The sequence below is a fragment of the Chinchilla lanigera genome, unplaced genomic scaffold (assembly GCF_000276665.1).
Source record: "Chinchilla lanigera isolate Chin_1 unplaced genomic scaffold, ChiLan1.0 scaffold00023, whole genome shotgun sequence".
NCBI classification, from domain to species: Eukaryota; Metazoa; Chordata; class Mammalia; order Rodentia; family Chinchillidae; genus Chinchilla; species Chinchilla lanigera.
The window spans coordinates 23,227,897-23,233,896 of record NW_004955424.1 but is presented as its reverse complement, the minus strand read 5'-3'; the positions used below and the strand labels follow the sequence as shown (position 1 = coordinate 23,233,896).

The window sequence follows — 6,000 nt, the reverse complement described above, 5'->3', positions numbered from 1 at the left end:
CCGGGCCGCGGGCTCACCAGTGGCCGCAGCGAGCGCCGCGGCGGTGGCGCGGCCGGGAGAGAAGAAAGGGGAGGCGGGCTGGGGGGAGCAAGACTTGCGCCCTGCTCCCCCCTTCTCGTGCGCGCGCGGACCCTAAAATGAAAGATTGTGGGGGGCAAGAGTGCAGCGGAGGCTGCAGCCCAGGCCGGGGACGCGCGGGCAGAGGGAGCCAGGTAGAGTTGCTCCCGGACACCCTCCTCCGCGCGCACACCCACTTCCCCTCCCGCCGCCGCCTTCGCCGCGCTGGCTCCCCGCCTGCCTGCGGACGCCTGGGGCCGAAGTGAAAGCCCCAAGCCCGCGGCAACGCTCGGGAAACTTTGCCCAAGGAGAAGAGAGAGAAGAAAAATCACCCGAAGTTCAGAGCTGAACCTCCAAGTTACAGCTCCGCAGTGGGCGAGGGGAAGACGGGAGGGAGCGCGCGGCGAAGCGGGGTCCAGCCTGAGTTTGGAGGGCTGCGGGTCCGGAAGGGCAGTACCGGGGCCTCCAGGAGCCGGGAGGCTTGCCGGGAGGGGGTTGGGTCGAGGACTGCAGGCTGGGGCCCAAGGGCCAGCAGGGCGCCCCCAAGGCCGAGCCCGGGGTCGGGGATCGGAGCACCCCAACTAGCGAGTGTGCCTGACTGCAACTGGAAGCCCCGAGTGCCCAGTTCCCCAGGGTCGCCGAGAGTGACGGGCGGGGGGAGCGGAGGAATAAAGCCCGCGGAGCCAAAGTCAGGGCGCCTTCCGGCACCGGGAGGGGAGAGCTGGGGCCCGGGGCGAGGGAGGCGCGAAGGCGTCCACCTCTGAACGGCCGGGGATCGGAGGACAAAGCACGGGCAGCCCCCCGAGTCCTGATCCCTGGGAACGCGATCCCGGTGCCGCGGGAGGTCCCCGAGCCGGGTCCCAGAGAGGGACACACCCCCTCCCGTTCCAGAGCGACTGCAAAACACGGAGGGATGCAAAGAACTGTTTCTTACGGGCAGAGCACAACTGTTCCTGCGCTGCTACCAGGGGAAAGCGAAAACGGGGAAAGGACAGGGTGGCTGCTAGCAGGAGCAGCGGGGAGGCAAGGGGACGAACTGGCCGCCGGGTCCGCGCCGCGCTCCTCGGGAGCCGGCGGCCACCGCGCAAGATCCGGAGCCTGCAGCCCGGTCTGGCTTTCGGCAGACGTTCCCTGGAAATTAGGGGAGACCTGTTGGAAATAAACCCCTGTCTCTTTAATGCACACACGCACACGCGCGCGCGCTGCCGCTGTCAAAAAGCGGGCTTCACTCTGGCGTGGGATACTTTCAGTTTTACGTAAAATGTACAGCAACAGCACCCCCTGCGATTGGAAAGTTTATTCAGAAACGTGCTTGCAAAGTCCCCCGGCGTCTCCCGCCTCCCAGCCTCCCTGCCTGCCTGCACCACCCAGCAGCCGCGGCCGGGAGATCGCGCTCGGATTCCAAATCAGGAAGGGCCGGGAGGGAGAGGAAATGGACTCGAGGCGCAGGGCGGCGCGAGGGGGTAGGGTGGACGCGGGCGGCCGCGGCCCACGAGACCCCGAGCTGCAGGTGGACGAGTGTGAGTTGTGTTCTCAGAGTCAGGAACCTTCCTTCCCTCTTCTCTGAGCAGCTGCAAGTCCACGCCTGTCCTCTCCTTGCCCCTCCTCAGGCGGAGAGGGTCATTTCGGCGAAGGCACTCACCCGGCTGGGGGGCTTCATTGTTTTAAGCCAGGACCTCGGGCTAGCGTTCGCTCCCGGGTCTCCCAGCCTCGCCGGAGAGCGGCTGTTTATTCCTGCGTCCTCTTAGGAAAGTTTCGAACCTACCAGGAAATAACTGGCTTGCCTAGCTCGGCGAAGCTGCGGGCCCCTCTAAAGAAGAGAAAGAGGCTTTGATGCCCAACTTCAGGGGAGGTGTGGGCTGGACTGGGTTCGGGTAAACGGGCGTGGGGATGGGGGTAGGGGTTGTTATTATTTCCCTCCAGTTTAAAGAGCGGAGCTCAAACTGTTTAAGAAGCAGGAAGATTCACTTGCAGTAAAGCTCTGTAGCATGTGCGTGACACCGTTTCCCCTTTTCACTGAGTTCTTCCGAGCAGGTCAGCATCTCTCGTCCACTACTGTCTGTTTTTTGTCTTGTTAAACCAGCCACGGAGCCACCAAATGAATGTCACTGCGGGGGGAGGAGCGGAGGCTGGACGGCGAGGCGGACCGCTGGAGGGAAGGGGAGGCTGGAGTAGAAAGTGCAAGTAGGAGGCCTTCCAAAAATAAATAAATAAAATAAAAGCCCCCTTCGGGTAACAATGGTAAGCCAGGCTCTTTCAGAACCCAGCTTCTCAGATTTGGATCTTGTTCCCATCCATCCATAAAAGTCCATACACAGAGAAGATATATAAATGGGTGAGCTGTGTTGTGAAAATTGATACTGTACGTGTGTGATTTATATATAATGGTGTGTATAAAGCTTTTCAGGGTTGGCGGTAGTGTAAAAAGTAATGACTTTATTACCTCTGAAAGGTTCTGTGGTTCACATTTAACAGTCTTCTGAATTACAATTCATTACACAATTGTGTGCTCTCTAAAACCGGCACCCTATCAGGGCCGCTATCTGTGGTTATTTCCAATAAATAACTGGCAACATTTTATTGATTTTCTTTTTTAAAAAAAATCATAGGAAATTAAGCACTTAGTTACAAGTAGGTCTGCTCTGTTATTGCACTTGTTTCAGATTCCAGAGGGTTCCTTCCGAAACCACATCTTAAAACATACATTAAAAAGCCAGCATCGCAGCTGCTTTCCCTGGGTGCCCACGGAGAGGTAAGCAGGGACGTTTCCACCATTAACATATATTTAATTTCACCACCATAAAATGCGCAGGGTGAAATGCGAACTGCCCTCCGCTCCCGCCCCTCCCCCAGCCAGATTTCACCCAGTCCAGAGAACCGGGTCTGTGCATCGGCATCTGATCTCCTCTCGCCGACCCCCCTCCCGGGTCCCTCGCGCTCTCTGGTACGGGCGACGCCCCCTCCTCTTCGCGGCTCGAGGCTCACTGCAGAGCCCCAAAGTGGGGGAGGGGAGGACTCGTACCCTGTGTTTAAAGAAGTAAAAAAATATGTTGTTTTAGGAGATTTAAAAATATTACATAAGTATTGATTAATGGTGCAGGTGGTTTTGTGGAGGGGGTTGAAAGATCACTTTAAACGCGCGCACTTGGATACACAATAAGTATATTTACCTTTCCAGGAGTGGCTTTTAGAAAGTAATAAATTATGACAACGTTAAAATTATTTTCTGGCCAGTCAGTTAACTTCGTTTGGGGCTGTGAAACCTTCGCTGCTTGCATGGAGAGGGTAATTACGCTCCGAGGGCTCTTTCCCAAACCTTTGGTGACGACACTGCTAGTAAACTCCGGGCCAACGGGCGACCCCTCCCCTCTCCTCCTCCCCCTTTTTATCTTGCCCGAGAGGAGACTCCCTAGTACTTCCTGCAGTATATATTCTGCCTCTGATCTCCGTACTTAATAGCCAAGTCCTGGTTTATGCTTTATAATGTGTTGACAAGTTTTCTAACAGACTTTCTGAAATAATGCACATATATTCACGTCGGTTAGAAACCCACCGTATTTTTAGAGTCGAGTAGATCTATACCCTAATGCAGTGAGAGAGTGTAAATCATAGAGGATTTCATAGTCCTTTCAGTAGTTTTCGGTATGAAGTATGAGCCGCGTGGCCTCCAGACGTAACCTTTTAGAAAAAAAGACAGTGCTTTTATTTTATGGTGTAAAGTGCTTTTAGCTCTAGGGCTCTGAACGTGAATGTGGTCAACAAACAACTCGAAGGAGTCATAATACAGTCCCAACCCTCATGCTGAGGATCGCCTGGCGGGGGACTCGGGCTGAGCTGGAGACTGAAGGGTTAAAAGGCCTATCTCGGTGGAAACTACCAGATTAAAATAAAATATTCACTATCTGCCTTTAGGGGGAAACACTTTTATAGACTTAAAGATAAATAAATGGATGGCTGATTAAAAATACAATCAGTCCCACCTTGCTTTTTACTTCGTCTTTCTTTCTTTCTTTTTTTCTAATCTGCAGATCAGAAAATAGAGAATGGGCAGACATCTTCATAAAAAGAAAGCTGAGGTTTGGATTCTACGTTTGGCTTAGGTTTCCAATCTGCGCTAGGATGTTGTTAGACAATGGAAAACTCATTTGAAAGGGTGGGAGGCCGCGTTTGAGGAAGGGGATGGGCTTCTTCCTCCTCTGCTCCCGGTGTGACCTAGAGCCTGGGGCCTGAGGAGGCCCCTGGAGGGGGCAGTGTCTACACCTTCTGCAAAGGCGCAGATTTGTGCCAGAGAGGTTCCTGGGAGAACCATCAGTCAGTCTGGCATCTTTTTCCAGAGCTTCCCTGGGCCTGTAGGGGGCTGGTGGGCTGCTTCATACACCTGGATGGACCCATCCAAAAAGAAAACATCAGAATGAAAGGAAGGGAGCTGAATTACTTACCTCTAGACCAGGCTGCTGTGTGCTGTGTCAGTATTGCATGGGAAGGGAGGAGCAGTAACCTCACAGCTTAAAGAAGAGGCCCCTTTGAAGAGACATGGGAATCTGGTTAGATATTTCCTGGTGGATACTTCAGTTGCCTTCCTAACATTTGACATCAAAGACACTAATGCTGCCAGTCCAATGAATGTACTGCACTAGTGCAGTGCTGGGCACACAGTACATGCTCACTAAATACTCTTTGAATGAATGAACTAAGAAATCCTGTACCCACGTTCATGAAACCTTCCAAATTCTATTCATTTCTCCAGAAACCAGTGAGGCTTTGATCAGGCAACCCTACTGTGAGAGTGCATTTCAGCTAAAAGTGACTTCCACCAAGGGCAGGGAGCTCAAACAAGATTATCCCAAATATCAGAGCAGCTGAACAATTAACAATACAAAGAAAGATATTTATATCATCTCCAGTAACCTACATTATCACTTATCTTCCAAATAAGCCAGTATCAAGAACCTAGCATCAAATGATAAATTTTTTTTAACATTGCTTTCTGAATATGTGCAAATCCATTTTCCCAAATAAGAACACTTCTAAAGGAAAAAATGCAATCAAAACAACCAAAAAAAAAAAAAAAGATATTTTGAACTTTATTCTCTGTGCCCCTCCCAGGAATATTTTGCTTTTTGCAAGGGAATGATTTTTCACTATACATTTTTAGGACCCAATCTTAAAAACAACCTTCACCTATTTGTCTCCTTTTTTTTTTTTTTTTGGTAAATAAAAGGGAAGGCAACACACACACACATCTGGCCTGACATTTTATACAGCAAGTTTCGGCCCAATGTGATTTAAAACAATGTGAGTTAAAAACCTCTTAAAATTTGGGTTTATAATGGAAACGCTGACAGACTCTTAATTATAGCAGCCTCGCCAGACACTGCTATAATGAAATAGTTGTGCTTTCATTACTATAGAGGCACTATAGTTAAGGGTCTGTCAGTGTTTCTATTATAAACCCCAAGTTTAAGAGGTTTATAACTTGGGCTATTTAAATGGCACTGGGTGGAATTCAAGTTATCAGTCCAGATGTGAAGTTGTTTTATAAAAGGCAAAATAACTCAGCTGTGGAACATTTTGATTCTCATATTCTCCCTCTCTCTCTCTCTCTCTCTCTCTCCCTCTCTCTCTCTCTCTCTTTCTCTCTCTCTGCCTCTCTCTCCCCCCTCTCTAACCACCCCCTGGATTGCAGAAATAATTTTTAGTGATTTCAGATGGTCTTATTGCCAACTTCTAGCTATGACTTCACTGTCTAAAAGGAAATTTTATAGGCAGTTAGTCCTTTATTTGGACAGGATTCTTGGCTATTCTTATAACTTTTTATTATTTTATTATCTAGAGCATGTATGTATGGGAGATATATATAGCTCAAAAGTAGCTGGCCAAGGTGGTACACACCTATATTCCCAGTACAAGGGGAGACTGAGGCAGGAGGACCACAAATTCAAT

The 6,000-nt window shown here is 50.4% G+C and overlaps 1 protein-coding gene across 1 annotated transcript in view; it reads right to left on the bottom strand.

Moving 5' to 3' along the window:
- The window catches only part of Bcl11a (B-cell CLL/lymphoma 11A (zinc finger protein)), a 97,157-nt gene extending 96,783 nt beyond the window's left edge, over positions 1 to 374 (bottom strand). Inside the window, exon 1 of the mRNA XM_013514703.1 lies at positions 18 to 374. The gene's annotated coding sequence lies outside the window, so the exon portion shown is untranslated. The remainder of the gene's footprint in view (positions 1 to 17) is intronic.
- Positions 375 to 6,000: the final 5,626 nt, after the last annotated feature.